The sequence below is a fragment of the Lampetra fluviatilis genome, chromosome 47 (genome assembly GCF_964198595.1).
Source record: "Lampetra fluviatilis chromosome 47, kcLamFluv1.1, whole genome shotgun sequence".
Taxonomy (NCBI): Eukaryota; Metazoa; Chordata; class Hyperoartia; order Petromyzontiformes; family Petromyzontidae; genus Lampetra; species Lampetra fluviatilis.
Window position 1 is genome coordinate 43,196 of NC_136321.1, and position 20,255 is coordinate 63,450.

General features: G+C 49.9%; 1 long non-coding RNA gene across 1 annotated transcript; it reads right to left on the reverse strand.

The window, feature by feature from the left end:
* Positions 1 to 8,512: 8,512 nt before the first annotated feature.
* Positions 8,513 to 16,942, reverse strand: LOC144947808 (uncharacterized). Its single transcript, XR_013640092.1, has 3 exons — positions 16,867 to 16,942; positions 10,164 to 10,300; positions 8,513 to 8,726 (listed from the first exon to the last, which is right to left on the reverse strand). It is a non-coding gene; the product is annotated as an uncharacterized LOC144947808 (long non-coding RNA).
* Positions 16,943 to 20,255: the final 3,313 nt, after the last annotated feature.

A 20,255-nucleotide genomic window follows, 5' to 3' on the forward strand; every position in this document is an offset into this window, starting at 1 on the left:
ACAGTCTGTTTACCGACGCTTAGCATCTCTAGTGCCCTGCACACTGCCAGGAGCAGCAGCGGTGGTGGTGGCTTTCCTAGTGGTGGTGGTGCTGGTGGCCATGGTTCGGAGCCAGCTGTGAGCCAGCGCCTGTGCGGGCGTCATGCGACAATCGGATCCCATCTGTTGAAAGACGCACAGGGGACACGCGTAGAGGACATAGTGAGAGAGGTGTGGCTCTAGCATTGACGTTCTTTCGCTCTGCCACGGGGTTCAGGAATGCACATCAGAAGCGGTAGCGGCAGTCCTCCAATGCCCAGTAGCACTGAGCCTTGCACTGCCCAGGCGCGTCTTTCAAGGACCTCCTCCAAAGAGGGCGATCTTGACACAGTGGTCCTGGTTATTTGCGGACCCACTTAGCTCCAAGCTCCATATTTTCCTGGTAATAGGTTGAGTCATCTCGAATAACTTAGAGGGAGGAAATCCTCGTGGAAAGGGGATGCGAGGGAGTAGGGGTTTTTTCTTACCACACGCAGGAGCTGACAAAATCAACAAATTCTGGGTCGTGGCTGTTGAGCGCCCTATGAAGTGGGATGCTCCTCGGCACCCTTCTCCTGACTGGGCAGGACATCGCCCAACGATCTGCAGGAGTCATGCACAGCAGGAGAGACACAGTCACCAACTACCATGTCGCCCACCTACTCACTTACTGACCCACCCACTCACTCACCTTCCCACCCAACAACTCACCCACCCACGCGCTCAACGCACCCGCCCAGTTACCCGCCGAACTACCCGCCCACCTACCCACCCATTTACCCACTCGCCCACACAGTCACCCGCCCACCTACCCACCCACTCACCCAAGGAATTTAAAATACAAAGATCCCCCCCCCCCCACCAGGGCCACCCCCCAGGCGGGGGGGGCGGGCGGGCGGGGCGGCCGGGCGTTCAGGGGCGGGCAGGCGGGGGGGGGCAGGCGGACGGGCGGGGGGGCGAGGGGGCGGGTGAATGGGTGGGTGGGCGAGCGGGTGGGTTGGTGAATGGGTGGTTGAGCGGATGGGTGGGTGGGTGGGTGGCTGGGCGGGCGGGCGGGCGGGTGGGTGGGTGGACGGGCGAGTGGGTGGGTGGGTGAGTGGGTGGCTGGTTCGGTGGGTGGCTGCTTGGGTGGGTGAATGGGGGTTGGGTAGTTGAGTGAGTGGGTGGGTCAGTGTCTGAGTGGGTGGGGGAGTGGGTGAGTTGGGGGTTGGTGGGTGGGTGAGTGGATGGGTGGTGGTGAGTGGGTGGGATTGTGGGTGGGGGGGTGGGTGAGTGGGTGGGATTGTGGGTGGGGGGGTGGGTGAGTGGGTGTGTTTGGTGGGTCAATGGGTGGATGAGTTAGTGGGTTAGTGTGTGGGTTAATAAGTGGGTGGGTGAGTTCTTGAGTGGGTGGGTGAGTGAGTTAGTGGGTACTTGATTAAGAGGGTGGCTCAGTGAGAAGACGGGTGGGTGGGTGAGTGGGTGGTTGAGTTGGTTTTAGTGCTGTATGTTGTGTTAGTGCTGTGATAATGGCGCGTATCTTGGAGAGTCAAGTTCACCATGGCGATGCAGAGCGAGAGGATACCTCGTGTAGTCCATGGCACTGGGGCGCTTCCACTCCACGTTGCTCGAATGTCTTCGCGTCACCGCTTATGTCACCTCCAACGTCACCGCCGCGCTCCCGCGTCCGTTACGGCACTATGCCCTGGCGTCATGTGACCCGTCTCTGAAACTTCCACCCCTCAAGGTTTAATGCGATCTCGTGAGACGTGCGGAGTCGCTTGGCACGCGGCCCGCAGCCATGGGAGGAGGGACGGACAGACGGTCAGGTCAGGTCCAAAGGACATGTGGGCTGCTTGTTTAACGTAACAAAAAAATCCCGAATTTTTTGTTACAGTATATTGGTATTTGGATAGTTACTTATTAGTAGGCATTGAGCAACACACAACCCTTTCACTACGACACAACACATTTAGTAGCAAATGTAGAGGTCTGCATTGGTTCTGGATTTTGTGTATGCAGCAGAGTTCGGCACCAGTTCTGGCAGATTTATACGTGATTATTGACCAGTGCGTCATTATTCACCAATGACTCTAATATTTCACACGTTTATAAATCACCTCACGTACCCCCTGGGACATTGCCATGTAACCCCTTGGGGTCTGCGTACTCCTGGTTGTGAGCAACTGATTAGTCTAGAGTTCACTCTAATGGAGACCCTTCCACAAGCACCTTTACCTTTCTTTTATAGACTTACCCTACACACTGATGACATTGTACAGTGTAATAACTGGCACTTCATACGGGATATAAATATAATAGGGTGTAGCAGTGCAACAGGCGGTTAGCGTACTACACTGTGGACTTAAGTTGTATGCCTGGCCACGATTAACATGAGTAGCGAGTGGTGTTTGAACCAGTTCTGGCCTCTATCCCTTCTACAACACGCACCAACCTGCATGGTCAGTGCACGTTCGTGTTTTGTTGTACTGTACAATAATACAATACAGACTGCTCGTGACCAAATGGCACCTGATGGTCTTCATCCTGCGGTGGACTAACACAATGCTGTATGTTATTTATGAATCATATTTTATCCGTAGAAGAAGAGGTTTAACTCATCGTTTGTAATGTATAAAATGTTAGCATTTGCCGTCGGGGAGGCCCTCTAACCCTCGTGGTGCCTCACGGCAAACGTGGGGCCCGGGTGGGCGCGTCGACGGTTGAGTCCCCCTCCCCTGCCGTGATCACGTACAGGCGGTGAAAATCCCACAAATGAAACATGACACTTTGCAGATCTCGTATCCAGGAGCATAAACAATCATCACGCAAACTCCGGTCATCCTCGCAGCAGCAGCTCTTGGCCATTGAACAAAGACGATCACCGCATCGCGAGCTTTCAGGTGCGCTTCCTTCCTATATTAGAAGCCACTGGAGCTATGGACTCGGAGGTGCGAGCAACCACAGTCGAGTGGGAAGGCAGCAGCAGCTAGGCGGTGAGCCAGCTCCAAAATCCCCCAAGCACTGAAGTTCTCGATATATTACATTGAATATCACGTTAGGTGAAATGTAAATCGAAACCAATTTTGCCATTCACTTAAGGGGCCGTCCATAAATGACGTCACGCGATTTTTTACCCCCCCCCGTCACACGGCGTCACAAAAAGTCAGACCCCCCCTCAAATGACGTCACAAAGCTCTGCCCCCCCCCAAACCATATTTCCATTTTGAAAATAAAACATGCTTCAAATCGCTTTAAACTATTGTCATTGTAGTGCGTATTTAATGTGGCGCTGCATTCTGATGTTGTAGGAGTGTTGTTAAAACAATTAGTGTTGTTATAACAATTCTATATTTATTTAAAGTTGCGCATTTTGAGGTGACGTCACATTTCTAAAACCTCCCCCCCTCGTCACACATCGTCACAAATGTCTGACCCCCCCCCCCCAGGTGCGTGACGTCATTTATGGACGGCCCCTAATTATGGAAATGTAGGATACTTTCTGGGTGCGATTTCTTTTGGTGGCATTTTTCTGGAAATTAATATATATAGCAAAACATATACAATAGAACCCCTCTTAAGGATGGTAATTGGTTCCACAAAACCGGTAGTTACGTAATTTGGTCGTTAAGTGAGTATAGGAAATACGTTGATTAATCGATGCTTTTTTTATTCGAATTGCGTTCCCTAATTCGGTAGCCACGTTTGAGTGAAACAACATGATAAGGCGGTATTGAATGTGAGTTTTAGGTTTTTTTGTGTGCTTGTGCACCGCTGTCAATGCATTATCACCAAGTAATTTCGTCAAAGGGCTGTCCAGATGGAAAACCCTAGGAGTCCCAGATCTTATATGTGCGGTGCAGAAGGCAGCACAGTCCACCCCCACCCTATGCAGTGGCTTTTGGATATTTTTAGACTTGTGTGTTGGGATGTCTTAAATATTTGTTTTCGTCACGAGTGATGAAAAAACCAAGTAACCAAGCTCAAAAAAATGATAAAGTTAGAAAATAAATAGCCAACGCCCATTTAATTAGTGGTTTATAAAACGATTTCCGGACTGGCGGTTAGTTGACTTAATTTTCTGATAAGCGAGTGCGTAATAAGCATGAAAGTCTGACGCGCTGACAGCCCTCTTGTCCTACAAAGCCTCTAAAAGTCAACATCCACCGTCGTTGGACACGCAGTAAGCCACTGATTAGCCATACTTAGGGGTTTGTGTGAATGCCTGAGATTCAGAAACCACAGATTCCGCATTGCGGTCTCTGCTCACGCGACGGAGGCATCGTAGCACAGAGTCCAAAACGCAAAGCGGGAGTTTATTGGATACGGGAGTTAAACGTGTCTTTAAAACGATGTTAATCGCAGGCGTGATGCCTCCGCTCGTTATGCATTTCATAATATAATGAAGGCGGATTAAAACCGCATCCCGCTCCCTCGGACAAAGATGTGCATGTTGATACATACTATGGGGTTATTTAAACACTGATTAACCGAGATTGTCAGTTAGGTTCAATGAGCTATTCTGATGGAATTGCAATTGTCTGGTAAATGTGGCCCATTTATTATTTACAGTCGTAGGTGGGCGATATAACATCGTCAAGCTCAACTCATGGGGGGGGGGGGGGGTAAGAGGTAAAGGGGACCCCTACTTTTCTTTAGAGCTCCACCGGTATCCGATAGGGGCCAGCCGCCTTCCCTGCTGGCTACGCGGCCGTGGCATCTAGGAATTCCTGAGGAGCAATAGGTCTGCCCAGCTCGATGTTTTGGTCTGGACCAAGATCAGGAAAGGGTGATGATCGTAGCCAGAAAAGAATCCATGTCCTCTCTGGACGGACATCGCTCCTGGCTCCACGCGACACCTGCCGCTCTTTTCCCTCGCCCCGCCTCTCCCTCCCCGCTCTTTTCTCTCCCCCAATCGTGTCCCTCGTAGGGACCTCTCCTAGAGCACGTCATGGGGTCAGCGGCTCTTCCTCCAATGGGAGAGCTGCAAGACTCTGCTCTCGGCTACTTGCCCCTTCCCAATTAAGGGGTTATGGCAGCTGTGCTCGTGCTACCAGCACATTTGCCCTGTAAGTGTCCTACACGATGGGGCCCCATTACTTATCAGCCTACCAGTTTTTTGTCGCCCCCCCCCCAGCTACGACCAGGCCCTATCCCAACCCTCTATCAATCCCTCTTGTTTTACTGCATCTAAACTACACCACCACCATTACCTACAATAACTCAATTTTTTTATTTCAAATTACCAAGGCTATGTACAAATTTGTAATTGCTGTAAAATAAGGTAAGATAGTACTCTTTAAAACGCGCATTGATCTTCCTGGTCTTGGTTACTGGTGGGTCCTTCATGCAACGGATATATGCGATGAAGCAACGATGCCGACAGGATTTAACCATCCCTGCCAGAAATCTAGCGGTAGTGGAGTAAAGATGATGGAAGAGCAGCCAGGCTCTCCTGAATAACTGTCTAGCTTGGTCAATCAATAGCCTTTCTGGTTTCATTTTCACGCCGTCTTAGTAAAACATTCATGAGGATTTCAACTTCTCATGAAGGTTAGCTAAGCTCCCCTCCAGCTCATGTTATTATGTGGGAGGGGGAGCTCAGCGACGGAGTTAATCCGGATAAATTCCTCTATCTCTTTCCTCATCTCCTCTCTTATATTCCTCATCCAGAAGCTGCCTATCTAGGGACCAGAAGTTACTCACTCCCTCATTGGGGTTTAAGATGTGCCGAATTATTATTGGGGCACGGTCGAGCAGCTGCATGTCCAGGATCTTAACCTTAATGAGCTGTGGCAAGGAGGTTTGGAAATGCGGAAGTAGTCGATTATGGATAGCGTCCTGTGTGCCTTGGACATAATTTCAGCCAGAAGTCTGCGCACCGTTTTGATCCTAGGTAGTTGCACGTGATTTTTCAAAAGCAGGGTCCAGGACCAAATTCCAGTCCCCTCCCATAATAACCTCCCCACTCTTCTCGACCAGGACAATCGCAATTGCGGTGTTGATGATGGTGGGTTATACACAATCAGTCGTGTGATATCTCTGCCCTGTAATTTTACCGCAAGAAAAACATTTAATGCTCTTTTTTTACCAAGATGTCTATTACCTCTGCTGCCCGAAGTATTTGTGGCGTGGAATACCTTACTGGCCCTGGGAACCCCCCCCACCTACGGGTTGTGGCCGGGACGCCACACCAGCCTCTGCTGTGTGCCGGCAAACCTGGACAAGTCCTGTGTGGCACCTATTCACCCACCCCACCCCATAATGCGCATGACTGCAGTACTGTGTTCATTCCGTGGTGAAGGGATAAGGAAGAGAGCAAAGCATCCAGCGTCGCCGCACGCAGGCAACGTGTTTATCAGTGGTCAAAATATAAAAATCCATATATATGCGAGAGAGGTTGTGGAACAGAGTCTGCTCTTTGTTTTTGAAAAACGCGGGAAGCAAGCTTGTGCGGACGACAAGCACGCGTTCCCCACGTCGACACAAAGCAGGCGTGGAGGCACGTCGTCGACTCTCGTGTAGGTGGTGATGGCCCAATTGTAGAGAGGAATGCCGGAGCTTCGAGCAGATGTAGCCGAAAGTAGGATCGAGAACCTTGAGGAGCGTTGCCCTCGACCCCCTCCGAATCCTGATGTAACAAAAATTTGAACGTGTAACATGCCACACGGTTTTTCTTGATCTGGAAGGAGAGAGAACAACTGATGATCTGTGTGCTGATGATGGTGGTGGTGATGATGATCTCGTCATGGCTGTTCACTTCGAGGAGTGGGAGTCTGATGGTGAGCCTGGATCGTTCCAGTAAGAGGTAGGGCCTTACCATTTGCCCTACCAAATCAAAGCAGTACCTACCTGGATATTTTGTATATCTTCAAGTATTCCACTCCCCTCAACTCTGCATGATAGGCAGTTGTGGAAAGAGTGGAGGTGTTCCCATACCTGGCCAAATTGGTTATGATAAACACCCAGCTCTGTCATTCTGTCAGTAACTGTGATTAACGGATTGGTTGAAGTGCGTCACGTGACCACGAGCAAGCAGCCAACCAGAGGTGCGCCCCTCCCAAACATGTATGCCCCCGGATTGGTTGAAGTGTGTCAAGTGCCCGCGAGCAAGAGACGGGTGAGTGAGAGTGAGGCAGAGCCGTGCTCTGTCCACTGCTGTCCTGAGGGAGACGGGTGACAGTGAGGCAGAGCCGTGCTCCGTCCACTGCTGCCCTGAGGGACCCCCGTGCTCTCCACTGCTGGCTTGAGGGAGAGCCGCGCTCTCTCCGCTGCTGTCCTGAGCCGTGCTCCGTCCACTGTTGCCCTGAGGGAGCCCCGTGCTCTCCACTGATGGCCGCCTGAGGCTCGCGCTCCCGGGGTGCGCTCCGTCGCTTTCAGATGTTGTGTTCATATTTTGTTTGTTGCGGTTGCACCCGACTCAAGAGCCGCATGGCTCACATAGCTATACCAAATAAATGAAACTTGTAACATCGGCCACAAAGTGTTCATGTAATGCTAGTCATGATCCATAAAATATTTTTGGAAAGACCTCCAGGCAAAAAATAGTACATACACAAAAGATAACATCTTCTGTGAGAATTTTATTTCTTTAAATGAAAACGTATTATGAATATCATTTTGACTTTGGATTTTTTTAAGTGTGTGTTCTTTAAATGTTTTTCACACTTATATTTGATGGAAAATATTACGTCTCTAAAACAGTGATATACAGTGCAGTATTGCGGTGTATAGTGATGGACACTTGTGGTTTTCAAGTTGCCTATTTTCAGTCAGAAGGTAAACTCACGGATGGTGGCAAGTGTTCTTATTCCACAACATCGTCAAACTGTAGATATACAGTTTCTCATAAAATTACGTTCAATTACAATTGCAAATAAACATCTAGTAAATGGGCATAATGATGGAAAATCATTATTCAACATTATATGCAAACAAAATGGATTGAATTTCGATTAATAGAATTGGTAGTGATTTACTTTTCATGACAAACTTTGGGATTGAGGAACTCCAAGAGTTTGGGAAAGATGTCAGTAAATTGCTATTTTAAAAGCAAAACTGAACTCTACAAATCTGAAGATTTGAATGAATATCTGGACCATCACGTTTTATAAGACATTGTATATAAGCGATGGCCTTGAACAAAGGCAGTGGTTCTTAACCTGGGGTGGACGCACCCCCCTGGGGGTGCGAGATGCCATTTCTGGGGGTGCGAGACATGGCCATAATTTTTTAGAAGGTAAATAATCGAAATACAAATTAACCACGGGCACGTAAGTACAACTACTTTGTTTCATCAAACCTATGTATTTATTAACATTATATATGTTTCTATGATTGAGAACCAAAGGGGTGCAGGCAAGGCTGCAGTAAAGGTTAAGAATCACTGAACTAAGCAAGTAATGATTGAACGCAGGTGCTTTGTCGTTCTGAGTGTACACATTTTTTCAGTCCTCCATTGTGGCAGTGTACTCCTCACCGATGATCTCAACGTCAGGTGAGTGCACGGCTGAATGCTCCATATAGTGAGGCTGTTTTCATTCAAGTGGCGCTGGGACTGGACGGCGTGGAAGCATCGTCGTCGGCACAGCACCAGTGTGAGTACCAGCAGGAAGAACAGCAGCAGCAAGCCCAGAAGTGCAGCCGCAGCATTGGAGAAATACGAGTATTCTCTGTCTGTGAAAACGATCCGGCACTGGGAGCTTGCAGGATATCCGGCACTTGCTTATCTGCGCACAAGTAAGAAACAATCTTGATTCCTTCCACACAGGGTGCGGTTACGAGGTCTAATATTCCAATGCTCAAACAAATAACTTAGCATTGTGACAATCTAGAACACCTACACATTTTTACAATCATAAATTGTAAACCATAAGTTGGTATATTCATTTGGTATTTGTGCCATTTTTTACGAAGATGCTTTGTTTCACAGATGGAATTAGTTTGCCAGTAATGAGCGATGTTACTACCAACATTATCCAAAAGAGAGATGTTTTGGATTAGATCACGTAAATATGAATAATGTCCGAAACAGAAGGAGGATTTCTCCACAACTCTGGATGTTGCCTGATGAGGCCGGTTGTTGTAATTACCTGAAAAACGTCACGGGTACTCGAACTGTAAATGTTGTGAGTTTACTCTCCAACACAGAACCGGTTAGTGCTCAACTAGTAACTAATCAGCATGTTTTGTTTACGTGACAAACCTTACTAATTGGCTGTCGGGTGGTGGCGGGTTTAACGACACATTTATATTTACGCCATCTAACCCCAAAAATAACCTCTAATGGATTACTATGTGTAATCTGAGTAGACACAGGAATAGTTTGAAAGAAAGACATCATTGTGCATCCAGTAAACCACAGGCCAACAGAAAGTACCTTTTAATGAACAATCTATTATCTATTCAATCAGTGCCTGTTTGTCATATTTTTTAAGTGACTTGAAAAATATAAAATCTAACTTAATACAATAGCCACTCTGCCACTTCCAATATTATATATATTATGTAATAAAAGTAACAATGTGGACATTTATATTCAATTATGACTGAAAATATAACTAACTACAATATCTACAGTGTTGCCCCATGCATCAATATCTCAACTCTTCAGGACCTCTCTCCACCCTATCCAACATCTCTGCATACGCTATATCCTTACCCCAGCTGCAGCCAAGACCCTCATCAGTGCATTTATCACACCCGGAACGTGTCTGCTACAACGCTCTCTCCTCTACGGCCTCATCAAATCTCTCGTCGATGCACATTGGTAAATGGGGTGCGTGGCCAGGACTGGTTCAGATGTTGCTTGGCACTGACATCATTACTCATCAAATTTGTGACTGCTGTGATTATTGGGCTCAAATGGGCTGCCGCTAAGGTTATAACTAAATGGGATCATATATTTATCGTAGTTTATTGAGCACCTTGACCAAGGTGAAGATGAAGGTGAATACAATTTTTACTTATAAATAATACAATAGCAAAGAGCAAATTATGACGAATGGATTAGATGGATGGGGAATGAGTGGTAGCCATGAGGAGCTTAAGGGGTCGTGAGATGCGCTTGGGGAAAACAAAAGTGCATTGCGACAGAGAAGTGGAAGCTAATTAGCGAAGTTGACAGCTCAAAGTGGCATTGAGTGGCATGACGTGATCGGACTCACCCGTGTGTTGGCGGCCGCGCTTCCTCAGTGCCCACCTCCCACTGAGCCAGACCTTCTGCTGGGATGTGATGGTAGACCAGGGGGCCGCCTGGGTCCGCAGCATGGTACAGCGCCACGCACGGCCCTCGTGCATCCGTCTATTATTGCACAAAGACAAAAATCCCTCGTATAGCCTGAAGAGACTGTTGGGGCAAGTGCTGTTTGCACTTGCCCCAACAGTCTCCAACAGCACGCCCGGCCGCCTTTGTCTCCCCAGTGGCGATGTTTACACCCCACACCAGGAACTCATTTGAGGCCGAATCGACCTTGGGGAGATCCACTACCGGTTCAAATAATCGTCACTGTTGTCGGCCGGGAGGGGAAATCAAACTCGGGTCGCCGGGTTCGTAGCGCAGCACATTACTGCTCCCCACTATTGCGTAAAGACAAAGATTTCCCGTACAGCCTGCACAGACTGTTGGGGCCCTCGTGCATCCATTTAATATTGGACACGCATACACACACACATACAGGCGCGCATAAACACATTTGTTTTACAATGCAGGTAGCCCTCAATTTACAAACAAGGGACGAGTGCTTCGAAAAACACTTATTAAACGACATTTCGTAAAATCGGAATGGCTTTTCCCATAAATTTAATACGAACAATTACGGATGTGTTTTAGTCATTCCAACCCTACTCGATCTAAAAATATACACCTATATCAGAACACGTGAATAATTCAAGATATTAATTTAAACCCTGCGACTTGGTCGCGCCACTGAGCACAGAGCCACCGACTCGGGGTGACAACATCACCACCATGAGCGGCCGATGTTGAGGCGGCCCTGGCAAACTGAATGCCACATCGCGATGGCGGAGTTGCTGCGCAGTCCGAGCGCAAGCCGTGATCGGGGCCTGCGACGTTTACACACGCACTACGACACGCTCGCCACTCCGCTCCCGCTAGGCCTCGGCACACCACACCTCGTACCTTACCCACGTCCTTCTTCACTCACCACCGCTCTTCTTACATTCATCTTCCATTACATTTTTCATATAATTTATTTTGTTTCATTTTTTCATTATTACTTTGGCGTCGCCCGAGTTTTGGGTGGCGGCAGATCCCTGCACCCAAACCCGCCCGCCTCCGTGTTCACTGCACACGCCTCGCGGCACTACAACAGCTGACAAATGCCGTTTACTGCAGTGTCACACAACCCGCCTTAACTGCCGCATCGCACAGCTGTTGGGCAGTGCGAGTAAACGATGCCTGCTGCTTCGACTCACGAAGCTGGAGGACGCTGGCTGTATTGTTCATGCGGCGTGGCTTAACAGCCGCCCGGGTACGGTTTCTACCAGCAACGTCCTCACAAGGCACCTCTTCCGGTACTATCAGCGATTGTGAGCTTGGCGTACCCCAGCATCGCTAGCAAGTAGGAGATCTACGTGCTCCATCCAATGTTCACCACCATCAGCGAGTGGGAACGCGAAGCAGACTGTCATCTCCTCAACACGAGAGAGTTGGCTTGCCTGCTGCCCAGCACCACCAGTGAACGGGAGCTCTGAGTTTCGTCCATCCTGCTGCATCACCTGGAGCACAGCGCGTGGTCAGCTAATCCACTGGACCTCGTGTTCTTCTGGCTGCTCCATTGCACGCCCCGCCTGCGTGGTTCTGTACGCCCGTGTATGCGCTCAACGAGTGTTTACACGGGCGTGTTTGCATCCGCTACGTATGGGGAAGTGCTTGCTGACAGCGTGGAGCTTGGACAACGACACCTCGACTTGCTGCTCAGGGCAGCAGAGCCGCTGATTGGAGTCCACCCGAATCCGGGCCCCTTCATCAGCACCATCGGTGCAGCACGGGCTGATATAATAGGGCTACGACATGCACCATCTCTTCATCATCTGCACCTGGAACCCGCGCTCCTGAGGACGCTCTCTGTCCTTCTCCGAGTTCAACGTCGGAGACTGCATCGACACCGTGGTTGCAGAGGTGGTAGGGGCCGCCGTTCACAGGTCGACCTCGAACCAGCCAACTCCTCTATTCCCTCGACACCTCACCTGCACGGATCTTCACATCTACCTTCACACATCCGCCTCGGCCTACTCAACGCACGCTCCATCAGCAATAAATCAGCCCTGATTCACGACACCATCTCGGACCACCACATCGACCTTTTGCTCATCACTGAGACCTGGTGCAGGCAAGACTCTCCGCCAGCCATCTCTCTGGAAGTTGCGCCCCCAGGATACAAGGTTCTTCATAAACCTCGCGCAACTAACCAGCGGGGTGGTGGCTTAGCGGTCGTTTACAATGCTCACTTGGAAAATTAAAGAGCTCTATCTACCAATGGCTCCCGCCACCTTCGAGGTCCAGTCCGTATCCCTTACTACTAACAACGAGTGCTTTTCCATCATTTCCATTTATCGCCCTCCAGATGGCAGCATCAACACCTTCTTAAATGAGCTTTCGGAATTCCTATATCTGATTCCTAACCCATCTCACAGGCTCGTGCTTACAGGTGACTTTAATTGCCCCGGCAATACCCCAGCCTCCATTGATAGTCACCTTGAGTCAACTTTGGCCTACCATAACCTGGTCATCACAAACTCAGGCCCCACCAGAGCTTCGTCAACAAACGTTGAGAGCATGCTCGACCTGGTTCTGGAACCTGACCAGCACTGACGCATCACTGCACTGGGAGTTTTCCAAACTGGTTACTCCGACCACCGCCTCATACTTTCTTCTAGTTATCGTCCCATCACTAACCTCTCGAACCTCTCTAAATTCCTTGAACGACTAGCCCTCGCCCAGCTAAAACCACACATCACCTCCTCCGCAAACTACTGCTGCTTCCAGTCAGCTTACCGTCAAAACTATTCCACAGAAACAGCACTCACTAGAGTGCTTGATGACATTTTAACGATCATTGATTCCGGCTCAACTGTTGCACTTGTAAGTCTGGACATTTCGTCAGCCTTCGACACCATCAACCATTCGCTCCTTACTTCCCTCCTGAAATCTGACTTCGGTATATGCGGCTCAGCACTCAAGTGGATAGTTTCGTACCTTTCTGACCGGCAATCTTCAGTCAGGGTGGGCATGTCCACATCGCCTGAAACAACAGCATTATGCGGGGTTCCCCAGGGCTCTGTTCTAGGTCCCCTGCTCTTCACAGCCTACACTTCCCCGATCGGCCGGCTCATTGCAAGCTTCGGTGTTAAGCATCACTCATACGCGGATGACACAATTCTATTCACCGCCATCGATTCTAGCAATGCATCTGGATTCGAGAGGCTCTCGGAATGTACCACCGCCGTGCAACAATGGTTCACTGCACACAACCTAGCCCTTAATCCGAAAAAGTCAGTGGCCATCATGTTAGGTACCAAGCAACGTCTCAATTCAGCAGCACTCCCCACACACATACACATCTTCGGTCACAGCATCAAGTTCACCGACCACTTCAGCTACCTCAGTGTCATCCTAGATTCAACTTTATCCTTCGACCGTCAAACCAACCATATCATCAGCTCATGTAACTTTCACCTGAAGGCTCTTAGACACATACGTCCTCTCATCTCTACTGAAATTGCCAACACATTGGCATGTTGCATAGTTGGGTCTCGCCTTGACTATTGTAACTCCGTCCTAGTCCGGACCTCCGCTGGCAACCTAAAGAAACTTCAAAGACTACAAAATAACCTAGCACGCGTCGTCATTGCCCACACTCATCCCCGTCTCGACTCACTAGCTTGTCTCCGTGCTCTCAACTGGCTACCCATCGCCAGTAGGGTCACATACAAGACCGCCTGCCTCTGCCACAATGCCTTCATATCCGCCTGCCCGCCGTACCTTTCTTCATTATTGACAACTTGCAGCTCAGCACACGGCAGATGCCTGCGCAGCGCGACTCACGACCTCCTCTTGATACCAAGATCCAGGATGGTCATGTCTATGCGCCGCTTCTCGGTGGCAGCCCCAACAGTCTGGAACGATATCCCTCTGCACATTCGCAGCATCACCTCAATCGCCTCCTTCAAGAGAGACTTAAAAACCCACCTCTATAATCATGCTTTTGAGCGACTCTGAGCTTGGCTCCACGCCTCTGAGTTGCGGCCACTACGTCTGCAAATTTGCGCGCGTTACAAATTGAACTATTATTATTATTATTAAAGGGTAGGGTAAAGGTAGCTCAGAAGAATTACCCGGAAGGGTAAAGGTAGCGCGAAGTATTACCTGGTAAATACGGTGCCTAGTTTACCACTAAAAGCTCCGTGGCGCAGTCCGTGGCCTCCATTTAACAAGTAATATTTAAAACAACTTTAAAAAATCACGCTTTTATTAAACCTTGTTCATGTGTAGTTCCCTAGTAATTACCCTGTAATCGGGTAATTTGTATGGGGTAAGGGTAAAAGGTAGGGTAAAGGCAGGCTCGTTGCTTTTTACCTATTACCTTTTACCTTACCTGCTAAAGGGTAAAAAGGTAGGGTAGAGTGATTGTATTGTGGTAAGGTAAAAGGTAGGGTAAAGGTAGGCTCGTTGTTTTTAACTTTTACCTTACCTTGCCGAGGCCTAGCTCCCGCTACGACGCGCTCGCCACTGCGCCCTCGCCACGACAACCCTCACCACGGCAACCCTCGCCACTGTGCCCTTGCCACGGCAACCCTCGCCACTGCGCCCTCGCCACGGCAACCCTCGCCACTGCGCCCTCGCCACGGCAACCCTCGCCACTGCGCTCTCGCCATGGCAACCCTCGCCACGGCAACTCTCGCCACTGCACCCTCGCCACGATGCGCTCGCTGCTGGAAAGCAGGACCGTCAATGATAGCAGAGCAAATCGCTTCCGTAATCAGCAATGCAGCGATGCGAACTTTGCCTGAGCCAGAGTCCGCACGAGTGTTATAGCCGCAGCAGCTCGCTAACGTGGAGCTAATAAAGTGCCGCTGCGTTACTGCACCCCCGCGTGCGGCGCCAGTGGCCGACGAGAATTACGTCGGCCCTCGAAGCAAAAGAAGCCCCCCTGTTTCAGCATGCTGGTGACTCCCCCGCCTCTCTGGGCGTCGTCACGTGACGCAGCGCGATCCTTCAGGCCAGACCGGCACCGTGCCACAAGGGTGCACATGCTTCGCAAGACATGCACCCCCACCTGGTCATTGGGTAAAGAGGGAGGCTCCTTTTGACGTCGGAAGCAGCACACATAATTTTGTCGTGAGGCGGTACGAGCGACTTCACGCACCCTTGCCAATTTAACAACAGCCGGGCGTCTGTCTCTCCTCTTTATCAAAAACGGAGAAAAAAGATTGCAGCAGTCAGCTCACAATTATCCACACTGCAGTCTGACTCCGAGGCATGTAAAAGCAACGAGCGTTGTGAATCGGCACTCTTTAACATTTCTGCCACGCATTTACAGCGTCCAAGCTAAGGTTTAGGCGCCACGCGCGGTAACGTCGTTGTCGAAACAGCAAATATTTAATTGTGCCGCGTGGCGAGAACATTTTTGTTTACAAATATTTATGTGGACCAGAAACCGGATGCCACTCAACGAGCAAAAGGCAAGGATAGATGCGCGGGTTCCTTGCTTGTTTGAGGCTCTAGCTGTGTACAAAATATATACAGTAGATCATCGATTATCCGGTGGCTTCGGAGGAAAAGGGATGCCGGTTTTCAAAAAAGATCATTATTTAAAATAGCTTATTTTGGCACATTCTTGCATGACATTATATTTTTAGGTGTTGTGTATATGTTTTGGAAGTGTCTTAAATGTTTGTGAAATTGGCATAAACATACAAATAGACAAAAATATCCTACTGCAAAAAGATGCCGTATTTACTGGAACGTACTTTCCACTCCAATCTCAAAGACTGTGCATGGGGTGATGTACGTAGTACAGTAGTACTACTACGCTCTTGTTTCTCAAAAACTTGTGTTTGACGATTGCCGGACTTATGCGAACGCCAAATTACACGCACTTTTCAGCGGATCGCACTGTATATATATTTTTATTAGTTATGAAAGATGTATATACGTGCAGTATATTAATTGCTTAATTTGTATGTATGTAGTGTATAATGTAGTGTTTTAAATATTTTACACTAAAATCAAGCATAGCTATTTTCTTTGTCATGCACACGGTGCCAATCGCCGGACTGGTGACAGTCTTCAGAGCGGTTTTGCCGGATCGGCCCGGGACCGCCGGATAATGTTGGAAGCCACGGATAATCGCGCAGCACTGGATAATTTTAATTATGAACTTATATATATGTAAACGTGTAACTCTTAACTACTAGATGGCTTTAGCCTTGTTATCTACAACTCGTCCCCCCCAGGTGCAGAAAGAAGAAGTGAGGCTTTTGGGTAGGGGGGCTGGAAAATGCGACGATGAGCACAGAGCATTCCATGGCCCAAAGGGGAATTGCTAAACATGAACAAACCATTGGACTGGTGATCAGCAGCGTAGGACGAAAAGAAAAAACGCAGCGCTCAGTTTACTATCAAATGGCAGTATTGTCATTGTTAATTCTTTTACCATTTATGCTTCTTTACCCACGAAAGCCTCACTCAATCTCAACTGAGTTATTTGCAGGTATTTTTTGGCCCCTGAATAAGAATGTTTTTTGCACAAAGACCAGTTTCAGATAACAGACTGTCAGGGAAGCGTAAACCACAGTGGCAAGCACACACGCAGCAGCAGCAGCGCACGCAAACCTCACACTCACCACTGTGCTGGCCACCAGCGGCACACCATCCACGCAGCTGCGAACTGCTATCAAGGTGCAGTGGGGCCACTCGGGCCCATAGGGGAGCCTCTCCCCGGCAGCAGCAGCAGCGGAAGCAGGGTCCACGCAGGGGGGTGGGCTTAGCCCCCAGAGGCGCACCTGCACTGTCTGCACCGGAAACTCCAGCAGCTCTACCGGGATGGCTCGCAATCTGAAAAGCATTTGTGGAAAGGCCATAATCGTCGTGAGAAACACAACACCTAGTCCCTCGGTTAACAGCGACATGAGTTCAACGGTTTTTGTGGCTAATGTTTCGCCTCCCATAGGAACCATGGTTGACCGACGTTAACATTGTTGACTAACGTTAAAGTTGTTGACGGACATTAACATTGTTGACCAAACGGTAACATTGTTGACTACCGTGTTTGCGTTATGCACGAGGTGGCGCTAATTTCAGCCAATCCGAGCGCTTGTAAGTGGGGCTGAGCTATGCTCTCAGTCAATCAGTGACACCCATTTTATGAGCCATTCAGATCTCGACTGGATTTGTTTACATTACGTATTCTGTTTTGGCAGTGGAAACAGCTCTCTTAGAAAAGTTAACCGAGTGACTACTGCACTGTGTGTGATGGTGGGTCCCTAATTGTGGTGCCACGGTACGAAAACGCACTCTGCCGCCATCTTTGTTTACATTCGCTCAGCCAGTGAGAGATGACAAATGCTCCAAGCCAATTAGCATCCCACATGTAATAGGGACATTTCTTGCATTATATTGCAATTTCCCATTTTTGAGGGATGACGACTATATTACGCTTTTGTTTTAGTTATAATAGATTTTTGGGTCAGATCTCCAAATTTAAACGTGTGTCGTGAAGCGTGGTCCACCTCACACAGCCAATTCATAAAATGGCTCATAAAGTTGCCATGTGAATAGAAGTGACAATGCATTACTACGGTGTGTTGCAGAGCAACGTCCTAACATTCAACAATTATGGATACGACTATTTCTCTTGGTTTATTCAGGAAACGGTGGCAAGGGATTGGTTATGGAAAAAAAAAGGATTGGATGCAAGTCACGCCCAACAAGTTGTGCGCTTTTACTAAGCAGTGAAAAACAGAGGAGCGCTCACTCGCTGGGGCGATGCTCGTAGCAGCTGCCAAAGTCCACGTACTCCACCAGCAGGACGCCATCGCCGTCAGTGAGCGTGCGGGGGCCGCCCTTGACGCGAGCCCGGCACCAGCGGCCGTCCTCGCTGAATGGCGCCATGCAGAGCGAGCCTGTAGCCACGGGCACGTGGAAGTTCAGGGGGGATCATGGACTCCCACACAACAACAACAACTTGATAGACACATGTTTTGGGTTCGGGGTAGCTTATCTAAATATTTAAACAATTTATAACATACTAGCGAGAAGTACCCGGCATTGCCCGGTCGAAAAAGATACACACACATATCGACTAAGACACACACATATGGACTTACGCACACACATCGACTCACACACACATACATAGACTCACGCACACATTGGCTACACATACATAGACAGACACACAGACATTGACTTTAGATATACACACATGGAGTTACACACACATCGACTCACACACACACATATGGACTTACAAAGACAAAGATCCCCCATATAGCCTTAACAGACTGTAGGGGAAAGTGCTGTTAGCGAGCACCTATGAAGGCCGGAATGGTACACGAGAGGGTGGGTGGGTGGCCAGCACCACGCCCGGCCGCCTTTGTCTCCCCAGTGGAATGTTTACACACCGCACTGGGTACTCATTTGAGGCTGAGTCGACCTAGGGGAGGCCCAGAACCGGTTCAGATAATCGTCACTGGTGTTGGCCTTGAGCAGAAATCAAACCCGGGTCGCCGGGTTCATTGCGCAGCGCGCTAAGTGCTACACTACGGCTCCCCATATGGACTTACACACATATGTGTTGAGGAGTGGAGTGCTGACGTCAGGTCACACTCGCCTCGGGGGAATGCCGTCAGGGTAAAGTGACGTCATGGCCCCCGCGGTATTTGAGGGGGGACCCGTGACGTGGACGGGGTCTTCGCCAAGAGTCAGAGGAGTGAGTGGTTAGGAAGTAGGGGGCTCCAGGATAGAGGGATTGAGAGCCAGGCTAAGGGGCTACTTTACCCGGCCGGCCGAGTTGGATGAACCCTGGGTCAGTGCTGTGGGAAGAGCCCGATAGCCTGGTGGGGTGTAGGGAACTCCCAGTACCCTTCCCCTGGGGAGCTTAGTTAATAACCCTCGTGTTAACCCCTTCCCCCGAGTTAGGCGTAAGCCCTAAATAAACGTTTGGCGTCAGCCCCTACACGACCGGCTTCAGCGTCCTTTTTAACCACACAACATTTGGTGTCAGAAGTGGTCATCGAACTTTCGCTGATTAATTTGAAGAAGCTGTACCCTTCGCTGCCATGGTGTAAAAGCTGGCAGCGAAGTGCAAGACCCAACCGGAGGTGCGGATGGACGGCGAGGGCTGCACCTGGCCTCTCCCTGCGACGACCCCGGAGTCCGGGGCTCCGGTGATGTGCCCCAGGGGATGGGCGACAGCAGCCTGCATGGGAGGAGGCTGCGGGCCCGGGCTGGTCGCCATCGACGGCGAGCTGGAGCGACGTCGCTGGTCAACTCGACCAGCTGCTGGTGGCGAGGGAGCGGCCGGGTGTTGGTGAGTGATGGCGAAATTGCAAGATGACACAGCTGTGGCGTTCGCGCCGTTTCGGCGGTGGCATCGTTCCCGCCAGTTTCACCGTGCCGGCGTTCCCGCCATTTCCACCGCGGTGGTGTTCCCGCCATTTTTCAGCGTGCCGGCGTTCCCGCCATTTGCACCGTGACGGCGTTTCTCGCCATTTCAACGTGCCGGCGTTCCCGCAATTCAACGTGCCGGCGTTCCCGCCATTCCCGCGGCGGCGTTCCCGCCATTTTCAACGTGCCGGCGTTCCCGCCATTTCAACGTGCCGGCGTTCCCGCCATTCCCGCGGCGGTGTTCCCGCCATTTTTTACGTGCCGGCGTTCCCGCACTTCCCACGGCGGCATTCCCGCCATTTTCACCGTGGCGGTGTTTTCGCGGTGGCGGCGTTCCCGCCATTTCTGCAGTGGCGGCGTTCCCGCCTTTTGTGCCTTGTGTGCTGCGCCGGCCTGGCGGCGCGCCGCTGCAGCCCTGTGATTACGGGCCTCCCTCCCCACATTGAAGTAAGAAGAGCGGGGGAGGGCATCGGTGGTGAGAGCGAGAGGGGCCCGTGATTGAAGAGAGGGTTTCGACGTTGGAGACACTGCTGGGAGGGACTTTTTTCAGTTTGACTCTCCGGTTTTGTGTTCCTCGCGGACGGTTTTTCCCTCAGTGTTTGTTTTTTTGCATATTGGATTGTGC